Source organism: Dendrobates tinctorius, unplaced genomic scaffold (genome assembly GCF_039654945.1).
Source record: "Dendrobates tinctorius isolate UK_male_01 unplaced genomic scaffold, ASM3965494v1 ptg000040l, whole genome shotgun sequence".
Classification (NCBI taxonomy): domain Eukaryota; kingdom Metazoa; phylum Chordata; class Amphibia; order Anura; family Dendrobatidae; genus Dendrobates; species Dendrobates tinctorius.
The window spans coordinates 21,618,446-21,645,871 of record NW_027361708.1 but is presented as its reverse complement, the minus strand read 5'-3'; the positions used below and the strand labels follow the sequence as shown (position 1 = coordinate 21,645,871).

At 44.7% G+C, this 27,426-nt stretch overlaps 1 long non-coding RNA gene across 1 annotated transcript in view; it reads left to right on the top strand.

The window, feature by feature from the left end:
- LOC141088705 (uncharacterized) overlaps positions 1-27,426 on the top strand; it is a 63,126-nt gene that overhangs the window by 22,075 nt on the left and 13,625 nt on the right. The window contains exon 2 of the long non-coding RNA XR_012232031.1: positions 5,166-5,295. This is a non-coding gene — a long non-coding RNA (uncharacterized lncRNA). The remainder of the gene's footprint in view (positions 1-5,165; positions 5,296-27,426) is intronic.

The window sequence follows — 27,426 nt, the reverse complement described above, 5'->3', positions numbered from 1 at the left end:
AGAGGGTCACATGATGTGGTCCTCTAAAATGTGGATGTGACCCTCTAAAATGTGGATGTGACCCTGTGTAAGGGGGATGTCGCCCTCTAAAATGTGGAGAAAGAACAGAGAAGGAGAGGAAAGAAAGAACAGAGAGAAAAAGAAAACAGAGAAAGATTAGAAAGAGAAAGAAAGAACAGAGTGAGAAAGGAAGAGGGGAAAGAAAGAACAGAGAGAAACAAACAGAAAAAGAAAGATTCTCTAAAGATACTATAGCAGACCGGCTCCCATTGTAATGCCCACCTGAGCCTCCCGGTGCAGGACATATCAAGGCCGACATCCCCGAGTCCAAGGCGATCCCGCTGTCCGCGCTGTTGTCGGAGGACACAGTGATGGATCTGAAGCATTCCCTGAAATGCCTCTATGGTTCCATCACAATCTCCTCCCGAAATTACACACGGCTCTGCTCCGCTCTGTACGCACATGACTCAGCTCCGTACACTTTCTACACACAGGGCTCTGCTCAATACACTTCGTACAAACGTGACTCCGCTCCGTACACATGCGGGTCTGCTCCATACACATGCGGCTCAACTCCGTACACACACGGCTCTGCTCCGCACTGTAAACACATGGCTCAGCTCTGTACACTTTCTCCACACGGCTCTGCTCAATACACCGCTCCGCACATCTCATACACATGTGGCTCCGCTCCATACACCCCGTACACACGCGGCTCAGCTCCATATACTTCCTACACACGGCTCCGCTCCGTACACCTCGTACACTCGCGGCTCCACTCCGTACACCCTGTACACACACGGCTCTGCTCCTGTCCGTACACACACGGCTCAGCTCCGTATACTTTCTACACACGCGGCTCCGCTCCGTACACCTCGTGCACACGCGGCTCCGCTCCGTACACCTCGTGCACACGCGGCTCCGCTCCGTACACCTCGTGCACACGCGGCTCCGCTCCGTACACCTCGTGCACACGCGGCTCCGCTCCGTACACCTCGTGCACACGCGGCGCCGCTCCGTACACCTCGTGCACACGCGGCGCCGCTCCGTACACCTCGTGCACACGCGGCGCCGCTCCGTACACCTCGTGCACACGCGGCGCCGCTCCGTACACCTCGTGCACACGCGGCGCCGCTCCGTACACCTCGTGCACACGCGGCGCCGCTCCGTACACCTCGTGCACACGCGGCGCCGCTCCGTACACCTCGTGCACACGCGGCGCCGCTCCGTACACCTTGTAAACCCCTCCTGACCTCAGACATACATTTGCCCTCATCCAGCACGATGACAAGCCGCACAGCAGAGTCCTCAGTCCTGCATACGCTGAGGGCTCTCATCATGTGACCCCCCTGACTCCTCCCCTCCTGTGACCTCATCACAGGTCCTGTGCACTGTACAGTGTACACAGAAAAGATTGAAGAACAACATAGTGGCTGGGCGCAGAATGTAACAGTGGGCCGCTCCCCCCCCCCCCAGCCAGTGTAGTAGCTACCTACTGCTCCACTTCTAGTGCATTTCTGGCTGCCACGGCAACGTGGTCTCAGCCTGCAGGCAGTGCAGTGACTGAGTCCCACCCACCGGCCCTGAGCTGTTTCTTCTGCTCTGTGTGTGGCCGCCCGCTCACTCTCCTCTCTACTACCGCAGGCCATGGCCATGTTTTCAATCATGTAATGGACACACTGATTACGGAGCGGGTGCTCCTTCCCTTCCAAGCTCTGCCATGCGCCCAAACAGTGGTTCACCCCCACATATGGGGTATCAGCCTACTCAGGACAAATTGCACAACAACTTTTGGGGTCCAATTTCTCCTGTTACCCTTGGGAAAATAAAAAATTGGGGGAAAAATATTTGTGGAAGAAAATATGATTTTTTTTATTTTTATGGCTCTACGTTATAAACTTCTGTGAAGCACTTGGGGGTTCAAAGTGCTCACCACACATCTAGATAAGTTCGTTGGTGGTTCTAGTTTTTAAAATGGGGTCACTTGTGGGGGGTTTCCACAGTTTAGGCACATCAGCGGCTCTCCAAATGCGACATGACACCTGTAGACCATTCCATCAAAGTCTGCATTCCAAAACGTCACTACTTCCCTTCCGAGCCCCGATGTTTGCCCATACAGTAGTTTTCTCTCACATATGGGGTATCAGCGTACTCAGGACAAATTGAACAACAACTTTTGGGGTCCAATTTCTCCTGTTACCGTTGGGAAAATAAAAAAATTGGGGACTAAAAGATCATGTTTGTGGAAAAATATGATTTTTTTTTTTTTATTTTCATGCCCGGGCATTATAAACTTCTGTGAAGCACTTGGGGGTTCAAAGTGCTCACCACACATCTAGATAAGTTCTTTGGGGGTCTAGTTTCCAAAATGGGGTCACTTGTGGGGGGTTTCCACTGTTCAGGCACATCAGAAGCTCTCCAAACGCGACATGGCGCCCGATCTCAATTCCAGCCAATTTTGTGTCAAACGGCACTCCTTCCCTTCTGAGCTCTGCCATGTGCCCAAACAGTGGTTTACCCCCACATGTGGGGTATTAGCGTACTCAGGACAAATTGCACAATAACTTTGGGGTCCTGTTTCCCTTGGGAAAATAAAAATTGGGTTGAAAAGATCATTTTTGTGGCAAAAATGATTTTTTAATTTTACTGCTGTACATTTTTAACTTATGTGAAGCCCTTGGGGGTTCAAAGTTCTGACCACACATCTAGATAAATTTCTTGGGGGTCTAGTTTCCAAAATGGTGTCATTTGTGGGGGGTTTCCACTGTTTAGGCACATCAAGGGCTCTCCAAACCTGACATGGTGTCCGATCTAAATTCCAGCCAATTTTCCATTGAAAAAGTCAAACGGCGCTTCTTCCCTTCTGAGCTCTGCCATGCGCCGAAACAGTGGTTCCCCCACATATCAGGTATCAGCATACTGAGGACAAATTGCACAATGACTTTTGCAGTCCAATTTCTCCTGTTGCCTTTGGTGAAATAAAAAAAAATTGGACCTGAAGTAATTTTTTTGTGAAAAAAAGTTAAATGTTCATTTTTTTAAACATTTAAAAAATTCTTGTGAAGCACCTGAAGGGTTAATATCTTGAATGTGGTTTTGAGCACCTTGAGGAGTGCAGTTTTTAGAATTGTGTCACTTTTGGGTATTTTCTATCATGTAGACCCCTCAAAATGACTTCAAATGTGATGTGGTCCCTAAAAAAAATGATGTTGTAAAAATGAGACATTGCTGATTAACTTTTAAACCCTTATAACTTCCTAATGAAAAAAATGTTGGTTCCAAAATTGTGCTGATGTAAAGTAAACATGTGGGAAATGTTACTTATTAAGTATATTGTGTGCCATATCTCTGTGATTTAAGGGCATAAACATTAAAAGTTGGAAAATTGCAAAATTTTCACCAAATTTCTGTTTTTTTCACAAATACACGCAAGTTATATGAATGAAATTTTACCACTATCATGAAGTACAATATGTCACGAGAAAACCGTGTCAGAATCACCAGGATCCATGGAAGCATTCCAGAGTTATTACCTCATAAAGGGACAGTGGCCAGAATTTTAAAAATTGGCCCGGTCATTAACATGCAAACCACCCTTAGGGGTAAAGGGGTTAAAAAAAAAAAAAAAACAAGAAATAGGTGCTGAAAAGATTTTGGAGGCAAAGATTTTTGGATGCAAAGAACTAGTTTTGATAAAGCAGCACAAGATTTTTGTATTATTACACCACCATAGGCTTATATATAGAAGTTTTTTTTATGAAAAGATACCTGCTATCAGAACCAAGTGAGTGTAGCTGGATTTAAAAAGTGCCTAAATCACCTCTTTATCCCCCCCAAAAAACACATATGAAGGAAGCTGCTAATAATTCTAATGCCCACTAGATGGCAAAACTTTATCAAAGGAGGTAAAATCCTAAGTGCTTACAAGTAGAGATGAGCGAATTTGTTTGGATTTTGTCCCCGAATCTGATTTTGAGATATTCGAGCCTTATTCGAACGATATTCATGCCGAATGTATGTCTTGTAATCTGTTCCGAACATATTCAGTAATTTCTACTCCCATTGACTCTAATGACGTTCGGCTATGTTCAACGAATTTTGCAAAAACAATATTCAAATCTCATCGTATTCGGAGCCGAATCCGAAAAAATTTGCTCATCTCTACAAGCAAGACAACCATGAGGTCTGTTTCCAAGTGCATGGGAGAAAATTGAAAGTTTGTTCTAAAGATAAGAAAAAATATATACATTTACGTAGCCATAGTAACTTGAAAGCATATGCTAAAAAAGGGCTCAAGATTGAACAATAAAGCCAAGGGTAAAGTAGATTTAATATACCTGTATGGTCTGCCACTTTGAAAGTTGATAAATCCATCTATGGTACTTTCTTTTTTTGACAACATTTTACTCAATTAACCACCTCTAAAGTTCTTTGTGACAATGTCAATCCCTCTGATCTTTAAGAGATGGGGATTGCATTTATGATTTTTTTTTTTAAATGGGAAGTGTTTTTAAAGTGGAGTCATCGGTGGCATTTTTGGCTTTTTCAATTTCCAAGCAATGTTCCCTCATCCTCACCTTAGTCTCCCTGCTGGTTAAACTAAAATAGATTTTTTTTTTTTTTTACAGGGACATTCAGTTTGTTAGATGACAACTTTATTTGTGCAAGTGATGTATTTTCAGATCTCATAGATTTTGGAACCGTCAAAATTCTTAAAACTCATTGGTTTCACCAAATTGGCACAAGCTTTACAAAGCCCACAGGAAAAGAATCCACTATTCTCACTGCGTATTTCATGGGTGCTTCCCTTAGGATCATAATGGCTATCAGCCAAGAGGTCTCAAAAATTGGGGACCGCTTTGCCACAATAGATGGTGTAGATGTTAACACTTTTTTTTAAAATGGGATCTGTGAGTACGATTTTTCAATGTCTTCCAATAATTTCTTTGAAATTGCCCCATTGATTGTGGGAATTGTTGATTATTCGTACCGGATTGGGAGTAGTTGATGAACTCAGTGATTGATTTTTATATAATAGAGAATTGTGCCTGGCATTTTTCGCTCTTTGGAAGTCTTTTTTGATGGTTTTGTGGCTATACCCTCTTTCTTTAAACCGTTCAGTGAGTTCTCTCGATTGAGCCTTGAATTCACTTTCTTCTGAACAGATTCTTCTCACTAACGCAGTGTGGGGTGTAGCACGCAAGCATCCCATAAGCAAAGCATCACAGAAGCTAAGCATCAAGAAAACGACAGTTATCCATGGCAAGGAATTAACATTCATCTCTCTTCACACAGGTAATCAACTGATCCACCCTGCATGTATTCACTCCATTCACTGTTAGCAAGCAGCCTGAATGGTACAACTCTCCACCTCTACTGGCTGTCATTTCTGCTGCAATATATCTGTCAGAGACACCGCACTACACTTGCTCATAGAGCCAGTGCACATGTCCTGAGTACAGAAGCAGTGCTAAGAGTTACCTGGGGAGCAGGGCAGCAGAGGTGACAAAGCGTGCTACAAGCTAATAGTGTCAGGGTCCAGTCAGCGCTGGAAAGTAAAGAGGCACGGGACCTGCGGACACTGAAAATGAGCAAGCTTGCACAGGACCTATGGTCATGTGACTGCAAGGGGGCGGGGCTTAGCGTCAGAGAAGCCAGAGAACTCAGATTATGGCAAAGCAGAAGTCATGCACAGTACAGTCCAGCAGACCAGCAAGGTACAGGAGGGATAAACAGATGGGAGGTCAGACAAAGCAAAAGGTCATACACAAGATATCAGTACAGTACCAGGGAGGAGACAGAGCGGATAATCAGGGCCAAGCAGAGATCAAAACCAAAAAGACATAGGAGGTACCAGGCAGAATCCAAAGCGATATCCAGGGAACAGACCGAGTCATACACAGAGAATCAAGTAACCAGAACACAGCACTAACACACTCGGGTCACCACACAATGCCAAGGGCGAAAGTTCAACTGACAGGGATGGGAGCATCCTGAGGCTATAAGAAGCCTCCCCAGAACCAGGTAGAGGCCACAATCATAGCCCCAGGTGTGCAGGTAATCCTGCACCGGGATCACAACCTTTAACCCCAGAAATGCCAGTCATCAGCACTGGTTCCAGACATTAACCCCACGTGTGCGAGTCAAACCCGCACTGAGATCATGACAATATCCAAATGGTAATCAACTGATCCACCCTGCATGTATTCACTCCACTGTTAGCAAGCAGCCTGAATGGTGCAACTCCCCACCTCTGCTGGCTGGCTGGCTGTCTTCTGCTGCTTTAACATTTTGCAACATATTTTAATGTGCCTGCTAAAGCTTTGGTATAATTCATTTGTTGCACTGTATTTAATACTTCTTTATATCCGTGACTGGGGCCTCTCTAGATCTTATCAGGTGGAAGGTACTATAGCATATAGATGCAGCCTGGTCTAGTGCCTTTGATCATCTAACCACCCCCTGGTGTGCTGGCCCCAGCTGCCAAATGATCCCAAACCAGCTCCCCCAATCCCTCTCTCCTGACCCTGTAGTGTGGCCTATATATGTAGTAGTTCCTAAGGGGAAGCACGCAGTGTGGGGTGCAGCACACAAGCATCCCATAAGCAAAGCATCAAAAAAACGGCAGTTAATCAGAGCAGGAGTCAGGTAACCCACACTTTGCGCTCCCCTTTAACCATGTGCTTTATTTCTATCCTCCTGTGCTCCCTTGCCATCCACCTTGACCACCCCATCGCCCCTCTATCACAACTCATGCACATCAACCCCTCTATACTTTCCTCTCCAATGTACAGCTCCTATGCACTCCTCACCTTCATGAGAAACCTCAGCCCATCTTGCCCAAACAGCGCAGAAAAAAAACTACTTACAATTCCAATGACTATTTTCTCTTTATCTTCCTACTCCTACTGATTTCAGGGGACATCTCCCCCAACCCTGGACCACCATCCCCCAACCTTAACCCCCTACCCTACCTCATATCGAAACCATAATAATCTTATTAATATTACTTGCACTCCCTCATCTCCATCTTTTAATTGTGCCCTCTGGAATCCACGGTCTGTTTGTAACAAGCTTCCTTTCCTGCACAACTTCTTTCTGAACAACTCTCTTAATCTGTTGGCCCTCTCTGAAACCTGGATTCAGAATTCTGACACTCTCTCCTGCTGCCATTTCCTGGTGGCTTACAATTTTCTCATTCCCCGAGACCCACAAACAGACATGGTGGTGGAGTCAGCATACTCCTGTCCCCACAATGCACTTTCCAGGTCATTCCCCCTGTTCCATCACTCATATTCCCTTCTTTTGAGGTCCACACCATCAGGCTCTTCCGTCCCCTCTCCCTCAGAGTAGCGGTCATCCCACCCACTTCCTTGACCACTTTTCAGACTGGCTGCAGCACTTCATGTCCTCAGAACTACCAACTATTATCCTGGGAGACTTCAACATCCCCATTAACAGCCCTACTTCCACATCTGCATCCTAGCTTCTATCACTAACCACCTCTCTAGGCCTCTTGCAGCATTCAACCTCTGAGACACACAAGGACGGTAACACCCTTGATCTGGTCTTTGTCAGGCTCTGTTCAATCTCCCACCTAAATAACTCACCGCTTCCACTCTCTGACCACAACATTCTCTCCTTCATGCTCACAAATCCTCGCCCACCCCAGCTTACTCCTACCTACCACACAGTCAGAAATCTACAAGCCATTAACCCTCAGACAATTTCAGACTCCCTACACTCATCACTGTCCCCAATCTCCTCTTTTTCCTGTCCGGATCTGGCTGTTCATCACTACAACAACACTCTTACAAGCACCCTTGACCAAGTAGCTCCCCTCACCCTCAGAACCTCCAAGCACAGAGTAAAACAGCCCTGGCTCACATCGCAATCTCAACTTCTCCAGCGATGCTCTAGGAGTGCTGAACGCCTATGGAGAAAAACCCGCACACCAGAAGACTTCATCCACTTCAAATTTATGTTAAGAACCTATAATGCTGCCCTTCACCTCGCCAAACAGACCTACTTCACCACCCTGATCTCACTAGCCAACAACCCCAAGAAACTTTTTGACACCTTTCACTCAGGCCGAAAGCACAAGCCCCTATCACAGACATTTGTGCTGTTGACCTGGCCTCCCACTTTACAGAAAAAATAGATAATATTCTTCAAGAAACCTGCTCCCAACCACCAAGTTCTGTGACTCCCATCTCTTCCTGCATCTCCCCTGGCTCACTTTCCACATTTGATCCTATCACAGAAGAAGTCGTCTCCAGACTCCTCTCTTCCTCTTGTCCGACCACATGCACTACCGACCCCATTCCCTCACATCTCCTCCAGTCGTCACAACTCGCCTAACTGCAATCTTTAATCTCTCCCTCTCGGGCATTTTCCCATCCTCCTTCAAACACGCCATCGTTACTCCATTACTAAAGAAACCCACTCTCGACCCATCCTGCACAAACTACAGACCAGTCTCCAATCTCCCCTTCATCTCTAAGCTTTAGGAGCGCCTAGTTTACTCCCGCCTTACCCGTTACCTCTCCACTCACTCCCTTCTAGACCCTTCACAGTCCAGCTTCCGCCCCTACATTCAACTGAAACTGCACTCATCAAAGTGACAAATGACCTTCTGACAGTAAAGCGTTATGGTGACCACTCTCTGCTCATTCTTCTCGACCTATCTGCAGCTTTCGACACGACCACCATCTCCTACTCTCTAGGATCCAATCACTAGGCATTAAGGACACTGCTCTCTCCTGTTTCTCTTCCTATCTTTCTGACCGCTCCTTCAGTGTTTTGTTCTCTGGCTCCATGTCATCTCCTCTTCCTCTCACTGTCGGGGTACCTCAGGGCTCAGTCCTTGGCCCCCTTCTCTTCTCTCTCTACACAGCCCCAATTGGACAGACCATCAGCAGATTTCACTTTCAGTATCATCTTTATGCTGATGACACACAACTATATACGTCATTCCCCGACCTTACCCCCGCTGTACTACTGAAAGCCAGTGACTGTCTGTCTGCAGTCTCCAACATCATGTCCGCTCTCTATCTGAAACTCAACCTCTTCAAAACTGAGCTACTTCTGCTCCCGCCATCTACTAACCTCCCTAAATCTGACATTTCCCTCTCTGTGGGTGGCACCACAATAACACCCCGGCAGCAGACGCGGTGTCTGGGTGTTAAGTTTGACACCAATCTCTCCTTCACATCCCATATACAATCTCTTGCCCGCTCTTGCCACTTACACCTAAAGGACATCTCTAAAATCCGCCCTTTTCTCACCATGGAAACAACAAAAACCCTCACTGTAGCATTGATCCACTCCCACCTGGATTACTGCAACGCTCTATTAATTGGCCTCCCCGTTACTAGACTATCCCTTCTCCAGTCCATACTTATTGCAGCAGCCAGGGTCATCTATCTGGCTAATCGGTACTCGGACACGTCCGCTCTTTACCAGTCCTTACATTGGCTTCCCATTCATTATAGGATCCAATTCAAAGTACTTGTTCTCACCCAGAAAGCTCTCCACAGTGCAGCACCCCCCTACATCTCCTCCCTCATTTCTGTCTATCGGCCTAACCGACCGCTGCGCTCTGCAAACGACTTTCAACTAACCTCTGCACTAATCCGTACCTCCCACTCCCGACTCCAAGACTTCTCCCGTGCTGCGCCAATCCTCTGGAATGCTCTACCCCAAGAAATTAGGACTATCCATAATTTGCATAGTTTCAGGCGCTCCCTCAAAACACATTTGTTCAGAGCGGCCTATCACATTCACTAATATAAGTCATTCTATGTGTAAGTGTGCATGTGTAGCCCATTCACTCCATCCATCCCTCACTCCCTCAAGATGGCTGGACCATCATTGGAAATACACCATTGTAAATACACACCTGTACTTTGTGTCTCCCCCACCTCATTGTAGATTGTTAGCTCTCACGAGCAGGGTCGTCTTATTTTGCTTTAATTATTGTATTGTTAACGTTGTTACTTATGACTTGTGTTTTGAAACTGTTAAACTGTAAAGCGCTGCGGAATCTGTTGGCGCTATATAAATAAGGATTATTATTATTCTCACCCTCAAAAATTGACCTATTGGAATCCCTTGGATTGTTGAATGAGGGTGTGAGGAGGTCACATGGAGTAGAGAGTTTGCTGCCGTGGGTTTCCTATACATTGTTGTAATCAATCTGCCATCTCGATCAGCTGTAATTAATCCAATAATTCAATGCATCTACTGTATTTATACGACAATTTTATGTTGAAATCTTTATTGTTTAAATGAGCCCCCCCGCAGCACTGGAGCCCCCCTGTAGTGCGAAAACAAAAATGACTATTTTGAGTGGCTATTTTGAGTCCATATTGAAATATATAGAATGAATTCTGTATATTACATAGCTGCATTTCTAGTTAGACATTAACAGTTAAAGACAAACAATACAGTGACACCATCTTGAGAACTGTTGTTTCACAAACAGTTCTATGTTTATCTATATTTGTTGTTTATCATTGTAAAACATTAAGGTTTACTTAATGTTTGTCTGTGGTAGTTTTATCTAAATCCATTGTGGCTTTTATATTCTGAGGGTTTACAACCCATTGTCTGATGATGCCATGTTATGTTAGTTTCATCCAACCTTGATAACTGGCCACTTGAGGGGTTTGATAAAACTAGTATTACACATAAGTGTAAATTTACTATATAAGACCAAAGAAACACGACTTAGGCAGAAGCAACAACTTGGACACCTGTACACATGTACAGTGTTGATACCTGCATAATTGGGGACGCCTATGCAGTGTTGTGAATCTCCCAGGGGTTCTCTGTCTTGGCGTTGCTTCTCTGATATTCCAGACGGATGATGTTTAAAAGCCTCTTGGTGATTGATGATGTGAGTATACTGTATATAGTTAACCTTTATATATACTTAATCATTATATGTATTCAATCTTTATATGTACTTAACCTTTGTATGTTAAAATACACAAGTGTATGCAATCATACTATCAATCATACTATTCCTTTAATTTTGTACCTTGAAATAAAATTGCGTTATATCGCAAGCAGTAGCCTTCTTTAAAGCCATATCCGAACCTTAGTGTTATAAACTTGGCAATACAACCCCACAACACCAGAGCCCCCCACAGCACAGGACACCCCTGCAGCACAGGACACCCCTGCAGCACAGGACACCCCTGCAGCACAGGACACCCCTGCAGCACAGGACACCCGCACACCCCCTCATCCCAGTCTGCGGTCTGCAGCAACGTTCCAATACTGCCTCCTCCAGCAGCGGTGCTGGGACCCCGCTTCAACGCAGCCACCACCCCCGGAAAGCAATAAGACACATGGATTATAAGAAGCACCACTATTTTATTAAAATAAGTTTTTTTCCTATTTTTCTCCTCAAAATTTGAGGTGCGTCTTGTAATCCGGAGCGTTTTATAATCCGAAAAATTCGGTATGTCAGCTTTCATTCACTTCAATAGGAGCCAAGCTGCTGTACCTAAGACAGAAGAGGGGACATTTATGCCGCAGACAGTATGCTGATTTTTCAGCATAGTAAAGCATCAATTCAATGATTTTTCTGCCAGGCGACATTTTGTTTTACATGTGATTGTCGGAACAATTTTCAGACTTTTCACATATACAAATAAAATTTGTTACAGAATAAAAATACAACATTAAATCTCCTTACCTGCTAATATTCTGAAAATAGACATCTGACATATGATCAAAATGACACTCATCACTATATGCACACAGGTATCTTCATGCAACTTGGAGCAAAGTGAAAGTTTTGGTAAATGTATAAAAATTGATGTTTCTCGTTGAAAATGAAGCCCAAACAGAAAATTAGATACACTACACCTTCTTTAGGATTGGTCCAATAACTAAAATATCCTTTTAATATACTAATCTTTATACCAGAACCAAATTTATAATTAGCTTTATTAAACAATATCTTAAACTATTCCCTATCTAGCTAATCCCTAAACACTAGAGTTGAGCGAAACGGGTCGGTCATATTCAAAAGTCGGCGACCTTTGCTGAAGTCGGGTTTCATGAAACGACCAGAGCGCCAAAGTCACGTTTCAAAAGATGCTTCCAGTGCCCTTTCTCAGCCAATGATGGAGGACGCACACTGTGGGCAAAGCGATGACATGGGCATCAGTCACCACCATCTTTGAGAAGGACATGCAAGTGATTTGCTTGCTTTGTGTGGCGTCACAGGGGCTATAAAAGGGCATGCACACCGACCGCCATCTTACTTCTGCTGATCTTAGCATAGGGAGAGCTGCTGCTGATTCTGTAGGGAAAAACTGCTTCTGCGTTAGGCAGGGAAAAACTGCTTCTGCTGTTAGCGATTTCCACTTATAACACAACACTTTGTGTGCAGTGACAGGGGAGGCTCTATTTTTGTGCATCAGCTCTGTTGGTTATTAGGCTGCCTTATAAGGCTCCCTGCATTGCTGTTTGCACACTACTGTGCATACTGCTTTTTTAAAAGCAAAAATACTTTTCTTCCTCTTTTCTGCACAGTTACCAAGCGTTCATTTTTCCACCATTTTGTGTGTGCAGCAGTCCTGCTTATTAGGCTGCCTGAGTCCATACTTGGACTGAGAGCATCATTGTCAGCGTCCTCAAATCTCTAGTGAGATCCAAATTCTCACAAATCCTATAGACACCCTCCACCTTGTCATACACCATCCAATTTCAGCCTGTTACATTGAGGTGTAATCTCTCCTGTGCCTGAGACAATAGTTCAGCGTCCTCAAATCTCTAGTGAGATCCAAATTCTCACCAATCCTATAGACCAGGGGTCCCCAACAACCGGTCCGCGGCCCAGGACCAGGCCATGGCAGTTCTGTTGCCGGTCCGTGGAGCCACGGCTCAGAATGCTGGACACAAGGGGAGCCGGTGGCTGTAGCACTGTAGTGACAGCTGCAACCGCTGGCTTCCAGAAGACATCGATATTCACCCTCAGTTCCTGCATCCCTGTCAGGCATGGCAGCTTCATCCAGTGCTCAGCGGTCACGTAGTACCGCTCATTAAGGTCATGAATATGGATGCAACTCCTCTCCCATAGGCATGGCATCCATATTCATGACCTTAATGAGTGGTACTACGTGACCGCTCTGCACAGGAAGAAGCTGACGCACCAGGATAGAGAGGCAGGGAAATTCAGCGATGGTGTGAGAGTAAGTAAGATGGGGAGGATGGGGGAGCCCAGCCATGCATACATGGATGGGAGCAGAGCCATGGATACGAGGGTGGGAGCGGAGCCATGGATACGAGGGTGGGAGCGGAGCCATGGATACGAGGGTGGGAGCGGAGCCATGGATACGAGGGTGGGAGCGGAGCCATGGATACGAGGGTGGGAGTGGAGCTATGTATACAAGGATGGGAGGATGGGAGCAGAGCCATGTATACAAGGTATAAAAGCAGAGCCATGTATACAAGGATGGGAGGGTGGGAGCGGAGCCATGTATACAGGCTATATGTATACATGTATATCCTGAGATTGCCACAAAAGCACTGAAAACTCTGCTTCCATTTCCAACATCCTATCTGTGTGAAACTGGATTTTCTGCAATGACAGCAGCAAAAACGAGATTACGGAGTAGACTGGACATAAGGAGCACACTTTGGGTGCCGCTGTCTCCCATCACCCCTAGATGGGACCATCTTGTTGCAGGAAAACAAGCCCAGTGCTCCCACTGATACAGGGAAACAAGCCCGGTACTCCCACTCATTTAAAACCTATGGTGAGTTGAGTCACATTCACATTATAAATGTTATAATTAAATGATAAGTATGCACTACTAAACTTCAACCTTTTTCATAGCTCCGCCCCTGCCACACCTCCATCCCCACCCTGCCGGGCCATGGAAGAATGGTCTTGCTTGAAGCCGGTCCCTGGTGAAAAAAAGGTTGGGGAACACTGCTATAGTGAGATCCAAATTCTCACCAATACTATAGACACCCTCCACCTTGTTATACACCATCCAATTTCAGCCTGTTACATTGAGGTGTAATCTCTCCTGGGCATGAGACAATAGTTCAGCGTCCTCAAATCTCTAGTGAGATTCAAATTCTCAACAATCCTATAGACACCCTCCACCTTGTCATACACCATCCAATTTCAGCCTGTTACATTGAGGTGTAATCTCTCCTGGGCCTGAGACAATAGTTCTGCGTCCTCAAATCTATAGTGAGATTCAAATTCTCACCAATAGTAGATACACCTACCTTGTTTTACAGTACCATATAGCTGTGGCATTTTGGGTACATTTTCACAAAAATGAGGAAGTATGGTGGAAGACGCCATGGAAGTGAACGGGGGTTGCCAGCTGGTCCCGATGGTGGTGGTGTTGCATCTGTTGGTAGTGGCAAAAGCACAATAGCACCTAAGGCAGGAGGTGTTGAGCCTGCGTCATCGTCTGGCTCCACAAGGCCTCAAAGGCTCTCTTTTCTGGGAGTAGGTAAACCACTTTTGAAGCCGGAGCTTCAGGAGCAAGTTTTGGCTTACATTGCTGACACAGCCTCCAGCTCTCTCACCTCCTCTTCTGAAGTTTCAAAAAATAAAAGCACTGAGTCGTCAGTGGAGGCTCCTGGTCAGGAACAACACCTTTCCTTGTATCCTTCACCCCTACCAAAAGTGAAGGATGTGGCAGGCCACACTACTGATTACTACATGGAGCTCTTTTCATATACCATGCCTGGGTTAGCAAGTCAAATCGTGAATTCCCCAGTCCAAGATGAATCTGACATGGAGTGTGGGTGGCCAGCCAGGGCAGTGGGGTTAATCGGTACCGGGTCGGTGTCTCAGAGGGATTTGTCACGTTGGTAGTGATGATGACCCATTCCGTGGCCCTGGGTGTCCATGCAAAGGGGTGAATAATGTTTATAGGTGAATGATGTGTGATGCCACCTGTGGGTTCTGATCAGATTGACCCGCGCTGCAGTGTCGCTTCACTGGGACAGATGTTGTGGTGCAGCTAAGATGTAGAAGCCCTGCACAGGTAGGGCCGTAGTCGCAGGGCAGATGAATGAGTTGGTAGATGATGTGCAGTGCAGGATGTAGCAGAGCTGTGCACCAGGCGCAGGAGGAAGATGACAGACACAGTTGTGCAGTTCCTTTACCTGTACTTGGTAAGTGCCGTCAAGGACCCAGAGTACAGATGGAGAAGGAGTTGGTCAGCCTGGAAGCAAATTTGGAATTCTCTCTGCAGATAGGTAGTGTGGCCTCCGTTGTAGCGCTTATCTGAGGTACTCGCAGTACTGAGTTCACTGAAGTTCCCCCTGTTGACTCTCTTTTGGAACTTTCTCATATGGCAGGCAGCCATAGCCTTTTCCTTCTGGCTCACACACGTTGCTGCTGGGGCCTCCGAGCCTTAGTTGGGAACGGAGCATTTACAGCTGCCACTTCCTCCGGTTTCTGCTGCAGGACCGTCAGTGTCCCTACAAACTCGGAGACCGGAATCCCGACCATGCGCTTCAGCTAGGAGTGAGCCTTAACTCTGCTCATCCTCCAGCTCCCCTTCACAGACTGCCCTAACTTACCTCCTCCCGACCACAGAGAGCAGCTCCTCAGCAGTCAGGTTCAGAGGTCTCCCTGCTGGCCTGGAGTGGGAACTGTGTTGTGTGTTGGTTTAACTGCTAGAGAGATCCTTCGTTGCTCCCAAGCATGACATCACACTCCCTAGGAGGTAGGTAATGCCACTCTGGCGACCGTACTCCTGGGGAGGCCACAAGTGCACTGATGCCCAGCCACTGCTAGATGATTCTGCTGGTACATTGACCCAGACCACTACATTCCCCTCGCACTCTACACAGCCAGACTCTGACCCTGATGAAACTCAGGTTCCCCTTCCCGCATACTATACCACCTTACACGGTGACAAAGAGGAAGGTGCAGATGAAAGTGCAGGTTCCTTGAGCAGGTGGGGGGGCTTACTCATGGACGACGGCCCTGGCACAGGACCCCTCATAGTACGCAAAAGTGTCTCTGCCGGTGGGAGGGCAAAAGTGGCTCTGCCGGTGGGAGGGCCCACCCGCCTTCAGACACCGCCGTACTATGAGGGGGCCTGTGCCAGTGCCGTCGCCAACGTGGGCCCCCCCTACTTGCTCAGGATCACAGCACTTGCAAAGTTGAAATACTTGCCTCTCCCTGCTCCACCACCGTGACATCTTCCGTGTTTCCAGACAGTGACATTCTGGTCAGAGAGCGCGATGACATCACGTCTGTACTCCCTCTGCCTAAACAGTCCAAGTGCAGTGAGATGGAAGATGAGGACAACGAGGAGTCCAGACTAGCACAGGGATTCCCTAGCGAGGAGACATTTGTTTTCAAGTTTGGGAGCAATTTTTGAGGAGCACTATACTCTGGTGAATGATATATGGGGCCCACCATACACTGGAGCATTCCAAAGGTGGACATCAGACACTGGAGCAGCATTTACAGGGCCCATTATGCACTGGAGCATAAGAAATGGGGCTCATTATATATGGATCATTATTTGGGCCCATAACACAGTGGAGCTTCATCCATGGGGACCAACATATACTGTAGCATTATGTGGAGCTCATCATATACTGTTTCAAACATTATATGGGACCAATGATTCTGTATGGAGAAATATACGGGCCTCATTACTCTGTATAGCGCACTATGCGGTGGTCATAATACTGTATGGAGTACTATACTGTCCGTTTTTGGAGCTATTGGAGAATTTAAAATGGATATCAGTCATGAGATGTAAGAAGTGAAGTATTTTTCATTGTACTATACCGCTATTTCTCTGCCGTATCAGAGGATCATGAATTGTGGCATGTGTTAAGAGCCCAGTGACACTCTTTGGCCCAGGGCCCACGAAAATCTGGAGCCAGTCCTACCCCCCCCCACAGCTTTAGCCAAATAACCCCCAGTTTTCAATGCCTAACTATTATTATAAAGTAAATTAAGGTTGACAAGCTTAAGTAATAAGAATTGATGTTTTTGGCATTAAAATGGGCATTGTAGGTGTGTTTCCTGTCCTCCACTCCCTGCTGACCTTGGTTCCCCGTAGACTTGCATTGGGTTTCGTGTTTCAGTCGGCCTTCGACTTTTCACGATAATCAGCCGATTTCGTTCAACCCGACTTGTGAGAGAGTCAGGTTTCATGAAACCCGACTCGACCTAAAAAAAGGCAAAGTCGCTCATCTCTACTAAACATGTGTTTTGCTTCACTTTCTGTACGGTTTCGTTTAAGAGGAGTCTCAAACGTGATGCTACAGGAAGCCGGGGCTGCTCTCACTCCCAAGGTCCATTACCCCTCCTGGTGTGGGGCGTCATGATGGCGCAGACGCTGCACTTACAAGTTTCTTTCTTCACCTATGCGCCTGTCCCCCGGTTGTCACTGTGCTGAAAGCTGGCGGATACAGGCACAGCGGAGGTAGTGATTTTTTTTTAATCAAATTGCTCCTTGCCAGGGAGCCAAGAGGTAGCTCCCAAGGTAGGTGTCTATCCTTGTCTACCTGTAGTCCTGGGTCTAAGCTATCTTGAGCCCTCCATGCACAGAAATGTTGTGCTTAGCTGATTGATCCTGTGTTCTCTATGAGAGAGACATGACTTAGCTCCCTATACAATAGTATCAGCCATAGATAATCCGACATACCGTATCCTTCTAACCCCCAACATCATCTGTCAAGGGAAGGTTGGGATGCTCATACTATATAGGTTGTCGCACAATCCTGCCAATATAAAACACAGTAAATCAATATGTAAACTGAGGGCATTCCACTGGGGGCCAAGGAGGATTTCAAGAAGTTTATTAGGAAGTTTTACAAATATTAGGGGCACTCTAAAATTTGAAAGTAGACAAAGCTTGCAAACCAGCTATTGGCTGTGTTCACACACAGCGTTTTTTTAGCTGTTTTTACCGTGGTTTTCACTATAAAACCGCTATAAAACCGCTAAAAATAAGCTGCACAGCCATTTCTATGCATTTTTGACTTTTTGTGCACATTGATGCGTTTTTTACCGCGAAAAAAACGCATCGCGCTAAAAAACGGATCATGCACATTAATTCTGCGGATTTTTCCGTGGTTTAGGCTTCTCCCATGCTTTTAGAAACCGCTGCGGAAAAAAACGCATCAAAACCGCGCAAAAAACGCCGCGGGAAAAATAGGTGCGGTTTCTGGGAAGGGATTCTGGTTTTTGAGCAGAAATTTTCTGCAACGTGTGCACTTAGCCTTAGTATTTTCCTGTGTGAGGAATCACCACGATCGGGGACATAATTGAAAACTGTTTGATCTACCAATATAATTCCTGTTTGCAAGGATAAATGCTCTGCATATGAATAACAATCAATTACATCATTTCAGATATCAGCATGTGACTATAATAATTCAGCTTGTGTCCTAAGTACCAGGGAGTAAAGGCTTCTTTCACACATCAGTTTTTTGGTGTCAGTCGCAATCCAGCAGTTTTGGAAAAAAAACGGATCCGTTGCCGGGAGTGAAAAACTGATGCGACGGATCCGTTTTCTTGCTGGATCCAACTGCCCTACTTGGTAATAATTGGAGCATGCTCAGTTTAAAAAAAAACTAATCCGTCGCTGGATTCTGTCATTTGACGGACAGTGACAGATCCTGCACCCATAGGCTTCCATTATAGCCAACAACGAACGGCGCTGGATCGACGGAGACAAAAAACGTTACTTTGTCCGTCGTCTCTGCCTGACGGACAAACAATTTCCGACGGATCCAGTGAACGACGGACCAAAAGTGAGGCAATCCATCGCTAATACAAGTCTATGAGAAAAAAACGGATCCAGCGGCATCAGTCGCAGGATCCGTTTTTTTTTTTTTTTTTTTCAAAAAACAACAGATTGCAACTGATGGAAACAAAACTGATGTGTGAATGGGGCCTAATAAGTACACCTGAAATTGAGCTTCAGTGGTCTACAGTGACATCTAGTGGCAAAATGCCACAGGTGCAAGAAAAAATGTACCAGATGTGGGTTTATCTAATGATGATAACACCAGAGAATACATGCTTCTTTTTGTTCACTCGTAAAAGTTGTTCTTATGTGTAAACAGTGCTGCTTGAAAGTTTGTGAACCTGTAAAACTTTCCATAATGTCTGTATAAATTTCACCTAAAACCACATCAGATTTTCACATAAATCATAAAAAAGTAAAAAAAAAATAGAACCAAGTAAAACAAATGAGTTATCAGTATTAGACGTTATCATTTTTTAAAAAAAATAATAAATGATTTAGTATCACACGTGTGTAAGTAGCAAAATTATATGAACCTTTGCTTTCAGTATCTAGTGTGACCACAGTGTGCATCTAAACATCTCCAGTATATATTGATCAGTTTCGCACATCGGGTGGAGGAATTTTAGCCCATTCCACCTTATAAAACATCTTCATCTCTGTTTTGTTAAGTTTTCTCCCATGAGTTACTCGCTGTAGGCCCTTACACAACATTTCTTTAGGATTATGGTCAGGACTTTGATTTGGCCGTTACAAACTTAAATTTTATTCTTCTTTAACCATTATTTTGTCGAACAATGTTTTGGGTTTTGTCTTGCTGCATAATCCACATTCTCTTCTGCTTCATCTCATGGATAGATGTCCTGACATTTTCCTTTAGGATTTTCTGATATAATTCACAATTCATTGTTTCATCAATGATGGCAAACCATCCTGGCAAAGGTGCAGCAAGACAATCATCACCACCGTGTGTCACAGGTGCTATGAGGTTTTTATGGTTTATAGGTGTGTGTGTGTGTGTGTATATATATCTATAATAATAAATGCCCTAACCAGCTTCCGGTTGTAACAACTTCCGTCCAGTTGTAACCGGTGACGTCACCACACACACACGCACATGTTAACCCTCAACACACCACACCGCCTCAACACACTCCTCTCACCTTTCACCTCCACTCATGTCCACTCACTCTTTCACTCCACATACGTTCCTTTCTCTCACTCCGTTTCTCATACTCACACCGTCATCGTCGCTGCCCCGACATCTTCCTCCGCCGCCGCGATCCAGGATCCAGACGTTCTCCAGGCCGCCGACATGTTCTTGCGGGACGCCATCTTGAATGTCGTGAAGTCCCGCGAGATTCAAGATGGCGTCGCCGCAACAATATGTCGCTGGCGTGGACGACATCGGGATCCAAAAAGATGGCGTCGGCGAAATCTCGTGAGATTACGCCGACGCCATTTTGGATCCCGATGTCGTCCATGCCAGCGACATGTTGTTGCAGCGACGCCATCTTGAATATCGCGGGACTTCACGACATCCAAGATGGCGTCCCGCAAGAATATGTCGCTGGCGTGGGCGACATCGGGATCCAAAATGGCGTCGGCGTAATCTCGCGAGATTTCGCCGACGCCATCTTTTTGGATCCCGATGTCGTCCACGCCAGCGACATGTTGTTGCGGCGACGCTATCTTGAATATCGCGGGATTTCACGAAATCCAAGATGGCGTCCCGCAAGAACATGTCAGCGGCCTGGAGAAAGTCTGGATCCTGGATCGTGGCGGCGGAGGAAGATGTCGGGGCAGCGACGATGACGGTGTGAGTATGAGAAACGGAGTGAGAGAAAGGAACGTATGTGGAGTGAAAGAGTGAGTGGACATGAGTAGAGGTGAAAGGTGAGAGGAGTGTGTGTTGAGGCGGTGTGGTGTGTTGAGGGTTAACATGGCAAGAGGTGTTAACGACGTCGGCCAAATCTCGCGAGATTTCGCCGACGCCATCATGCATTCGTGAAATTGCATCATTTACCTCACGCCGACTTGCTGTGCGGACGCTTGGCATTGCCTGTACCACCATAACTACTGCTGCCTTGGTCCTATGCCTGTTTACTGCCGGTGTCTAATTACTGGACCAATTTGCCTGTACCGCCATAACTACTGCTGCCTTGCTCCTCTGCCGGTGTCTAATTACAGGACCAATTTGCCTATACCGCCATAACTACTGCCTTTGTCCTCTGCCGGTGTCTAATTACAGGGCCAATTTGCCTATACTGCCATAACTACTGCTGCCTTTGTCCTCTGCCAGTGTCTAATTACAGGGCCAATTTGCCTCTATCGCCATAACTACTGCTGCCTTGCTTCTCTGCCGGTGTCTAATTACAGGGCCAATTTGCCTCTACCGCCATAACTACTGCTGCCTTGCTTCTCTGCCGGTGTCTAATTACAGGGCCAATTTGCCTCTACCGCCATAACTACTGCTGCCTTGCTCTTCTGCCGGTGTCTAATTACAGGGCCAATTTGCCTCTACCGCCATAACTACTGCTGCATTGCTCCTCTGCTGGTGTCTAATTACAGGGCCAATTTGCCAATACCGCCATAACTACTGCTGCCTTGCTCCTCTGCCGGTGTCTAATTACAGGGCCAATTTGCCTCTACCGCCATAAGTACTGCTGCGTTGGTCATCTGCCTGTTTACTGCCGGTGTCTAATTACAAGGCCAATTTGCCTCTACCGCCATAACTACTGCTGCCTTGCTTCTCTGCCGGTGTCTAATTACAGGGCCAATTTGCCTCTACCGCCATAACTACTGCTGCCTTGCTCTTCTGCCGGTGTCTAATTACAGGGCCAATTTGCCTCTACCGCCATAACTACTGCTGCATTGCTCCTCTGCTGGTGTCTAATTACAGGGCCAATTTGCCAATACCGCCATAACTACTGCTGCCTTGCTCCTCTGCCGGTGTCTAATTACAGGGCCAATTTGCCTCTACCGCCATAAGTACTGCTGCCTTGCTCCTCTGACTGTTCACTGCCTGTGTCTAATTACAGGGCCAATTTGCCTCTACCGCCATAACTACTGCTGCCTTGCTCCTCTGCCGGTGTCTAATTACAGGGCCAATTTGCCTCTACCGCCATAACTACTGCTGCCTTGCTCCTCTGCCGGTGTCTAATTACAGGGCCAATTTGCCTCTACCGCCATAACTACTGCTGCCTTGCTCCTCTGCCGGTGTCTAACTACAGGGCCAATTTGCCACTACCACTTCATAACTACTGCTGGGCAATTACAGGGTCAATTAGTATCTGTTTACTCTACAATACTCCAGGACGCCGTCTTCACTGCCAGATAACTGCCAAATAGACTCCTTTACCTGTGCCAACATGAGTCATAACAAAAAGTATGCCAATGCCAGTGAAAGGAAAGCAGCTTTAGCACTACGACAAAAACAACGCCGTGCTAATGAGACTCCTGAGGAAAAACACCATCGCCTTGAGAAGATTAAGGCTTATAAACGCCGTCGCCTCACACACGAATCCCCTAACTCTAAATCCATAAGATTGGCTGAAGAAGCCTCTGCACGCCGTCACCGCCGACAACAGACGGCCTCTTCCTCATCATTATTATTAGACTCACAACAGGATGCTTCCACATCAGCATGTGGAACAATTTACTGCTACACTTCATCCCATATGCCGTTCACTGACATAACTAATCAGCAATCTGTTTCTGCCCTATCAATACCACCATTCAATACCAACGCACAGTTTCTTCACATACAAGCTGCAGTTAGCCCGCAGAAAGTGCAACCAAGACAAATATACGTTGGTCTCAAAACTAGGCGAACCCCATCGGTTGGACATGCACTTCTACTACAACCTCACATTTTCACTAATGATGAAAATAGTATTACCGTACACAGCTGTGGTGACATGACCCATGTATGTGAGCATTGCGAAGCTTTGCATTTTGTAGCAGAGATACCTTCTGATAACAACTTTACGCTCTGCTGTCAGAAGGGTAAAGTCCATGTACCCATACTACAATATCCTGATGTCTTTACACGTTTTCTGAAAGGGCAAAGTGAATTTAGCAAAAGTTTCATGGATAATATTCGAAGTATTAACAGTTCCTTTGCTTTTGCCTCCATGGGTGCAAATATTTCACCACCTCCTGGATATGGCCCATACTGTTTCTGCATACATGGCCAGATCTATCATAGAACTGGAACACTACATCCCTCAGATGACCAGCAACGCGCATTTGCCCAACTTTACATTCTCGATACCACTACCGCAAACGAACAACGCTTACGATGTAAAGAAAATCAAAAATGTCATCCTACATTGATGAACATTATTGCCCTTCAAATCCAAACTATTAATCCTTTTGTGGAAGCTTATCAAATGTTACGTGATGTGGAAGAACAAGAAAAAATTAAATCTCTACAAAACGGAACTGTCATGCCAAACATCACTATGGCTATTAAACAAGATCGTACTCAAGACCCTCGACGCTACAATAATCCCACTGTCAGTGAAGTAGCAGTCGTGTTTCAAAATGACAATGGTGAGCCACCTTTCAATAGAGACATATTAATTCATTTAAAACCTGATCCCCATAACCCTTTAGCTCCAAAAACACAACAAATTAGTATTCTCCATAGCAATTTGGATGCCCTCCTCTATCCAATATTTTTCCCTTATGGAGACCAAGGATGGCATGATGGACTGAAACAACAAGGCAAAAGTTCGAGGAGGATCACTCAACTCCAATACTATTGCTATATGTTATCTGTCAGAAATTACTTTAATCCACTCCTCAATGGTGGTAAGCTAACACAGCATTATTTAGTAGATGCTTATGTCAAAATCGAAGCTAATCGCCTACATTACATCCGCAAACACCAAAAAGATTTAAAAGTGGAGGATTACTGCCTCCTTCAAGAACATCTACTCAAAAAATCGGTTCAAAAGGGCATCCCTATTGGGAAAACCGTCATTTTACCATCTTCTTTTGAAGGCAGTCCAAGAAACATGCAGCAGCGCTACCAGGATGCTATGGCTATTGTTACAAAGTATGGTCGACCAGATCTATTTATCACCATGACATGTAATCCTAAGTGGAATGAGATTACTACACATTTAGAACCGTGGCAGCGTGTTGAACACAGACCAGACTTGGTTGCACGTGTCTTTAAAATTAAACTGGAATCCCTCTTAAAAGACATTAGCAGTGGATTATTTGGAAACGTCACTGCAATGGTCCATGTCATTGAATTTCAGAAGCGTGGTCTCCCACACGCTCATATTTTAATTATTCTTGACAGCCTGTCTAAATTGCGGACATAGACAATATAGTCTGGGCTGAAATACCTGATGAAACAATCTACCCTCAGCTCCATAACATTGTTCTTCAACACATGATTCATGGTCCCTGTGGAGAACACAATCCTAATTCTCCCTGTATGGATCTTGGAAAGTGTAGCAAAGGTTTCCCAAAACAAAACCAACCATATACCATCAAAGAAAAGGATGGCTATCCCACTTACCGCAGACCCATTGGCAAAACATATGAACACCATTCTAAGACGATTGACAATTCATGGGTAGTTCCATATAACCCATTTTTACTCACCAAATACAAGTGCCATATTAATGTAGAAATATGTGCTTCCATTCAAAGTGTAAAATATTTATTTAAATACGTTTACAAAGGACATGACAAAGCCAACCTTGAAATTTCCCAAAATAACATCCAACATGATGAAACACACCAATTTACGGATACCAGATATGTTAGTGCACCTGAGGCTGCATGGCGGATATTTGCTTTTCCTATGCATAAACAATCTCATGCCATCATTCGCCTAGCCGTACATCTGCCTAATTCTCAACCACTCTATTTTCATGAGAATGACTCTGCAGACAACATCCATCAAAAGCTCAATTCCAATTCTACACTTATGGCGTATTTCAACCTTAATAAGATCGACCACAATGCACATAACTATTTCTACCACGAAATTCCAGAACACTACGTTTGGAAACAAGGCTCATGGGAACAAAGAAAACGAGGGGGTCTCACAGTTATTGGAAGAATGTATACTGTTAGTGTGAAAGACCAAGAACGCTATTATTTACGTTTGTTGTTACTGCATGTAAAAGCTGCTACCAGTTTTGACAGCATTAAAACCGTCAATGGAGTTATGCATGAAACCTTTAAGGATGCTGCGTTAGCACTTGGATTATTATTCGATGATAGCATCTGGAGACATACTTTAACAGATGCTTGCATTCTTAACATGCCTTCCCAACTTAGAGACATGTTTGCTTATATCTGTATTTTTGGCCCCCCCAGTAATCCACTTGAATTGTGGAATGAATTTAAGGACCATTTTTTACAAGACTATTGTCATACATACCACAGCAACACTGAAGAGTGTATCGATTGTGAAGGATATGCTATGAAAGATGTCCAAGATGTCCTCATAGTCCATGGAAAAACTTTTGCTGATTATAATTTACCACGCCCAGCAAAAAATATTAAACAACTCCTTAAACAATATGATAAGGATTATGAGTTAAAAAAAGCTGCAGAGATGAAAGAAACTCTTAATCAGGAGCAACTTTTTGCCTATGATGTCATTACTGAAGCTTTACAAAATAGCAGTTTAATACCAAAGTGCTTTTTTCTCGATGGACCTGGTGGCAGTGGAAAGACCTACCTATACCATCTACTTACACATCATTTAAGAGGACAAGGAGAAATTGTGTCACCTGCAGCAACTACAGGAATAGCATCTAACTTGATACAAGGAGGCCGAACAATCCACTCTCTATATGGCATACCTATTCCGATCAACGAAACATCTGTTTCCAGGATTAAAAACGATACAAATGCAGGAAAACATTTACAGAGTACAAAACTTTTTATTATTGATGAGTGCACTATGGTCCAAAAACATGCATTGAATGTGATAGATAGACTTCTACGTGACATCATGACAACAAATGTTGCTGAAAAAAATAAAACACCATTTGGAGGTAAAGTTATTGTTCTTGGAGGAGACTTCAGACAATGTCTTCCCGTCATCGCTCATGGAACAAGAATAGACATTGTAGATTCCTGCATTAAATATTCAGAACATTGGCAACATTTTACCAGACTACCGCAAACTAACAACATGCGCTCCACTGATCCTGAATACAGCACTTGGTTGCTTAAACTTGGAAATGGTGAGCTGTCTAATGAACATAACCTTGGAGAGGATGTCATTGAAATTCCTCCAGACATGCTTTGCACTGGCTCTATAGTAACCGAGATCTTTGGAGACCATATTTGCATTGATGTTAATGACCAACAAAGCCTCGACACTGCTGCATCACATGCTATACTATGTCCGAAAAATGATGACGTCGATTTTCTGAACTGTAAAGTAATGGATCGCATTAGTGGTGATTATACTGTATATACAAGTGATGATTCTGTCGATGCTGATGAGGCAGAGGAATGTGAAAACTACCTAGTTGAATTTTTAAACTCTCTGACACCATCAGGAATGCCATCACATCTCTTAAAACTTAAAATTGGCACCATTGTGATGCTATTAAGAAACCTAAACACCAAGAAAGGTCTCTGCAATGGCACTCGCCTCATTGTCATTGCCTTACTCCGCAACATCATACAGGCTAAAGTGATTACTGGCTCAGCTGAAGGAGACATTGTGTTTATTCCACGCATCGATTTGTGTCCTTCAGAAACTGGGTTACCTTTTAAATTAAAACGTCGACAGTTCCTCTAAAACCTGCTTTTGCTATGACCATTAACAAATCCCAAGGACAGACCCTCAATCGAGTTGGAATTTTTTTGCCCGAACCTGTATTTGCCCCTGGACAATTGTATGTTGCAACGTTAGGGTCAAAGTGGTGGATACACCACTTCAAGGACAATTGCTACCTAATAGCCCAAAAATCTTCACTAGAAATGTCGTTTACAAAAATGTCTTACTTTAAACTATTTAAGTTGGTCCTGGAATTGATAGATATATAGATATATAAATAATAGTTACATTCTAAATAGATATAGATAATAGACTTCTAAGACTTCTATACATAGCTTGATATATGTTATATATATATAAATATTTTAAGCAGATAGATATATCTTACACTAATTATCTCTTTCACATATATGTCATAGACATATTTAAATCCATAAAAATATACATAGGTATAGGTATATATAGATTAAAAAAAAAAGGCAAAAACAAAAAAAATTTAGACAAACATACGTAGATTTCAACTACATAGCTAACACATACCTACATAACTTAGGTAATAATTAATTTTTTATTTATTAATAGAGTACTATTATTTCAATAGCACTTTACATACATCAGTAATACTGTCCTTCTTGAGGCTCACTATGTAAATATCTTATCCACATAAAAACATAGGTGTGATACATCTATCTACTATAATAAATGCGCTAAGCAGCTTCCGGGTTATAACAACTTCCGTCCAGTAGTAACTGGTGATGTCACAGCACACCTCTTGCCATGTTAACCCTCAACACACCACTCCTCCTCAACACACTCCTGTCACCTTTCACTATCTCCACTAACGTCCAGTCGCAGGATTTTAGAATACTCAAGATGGCG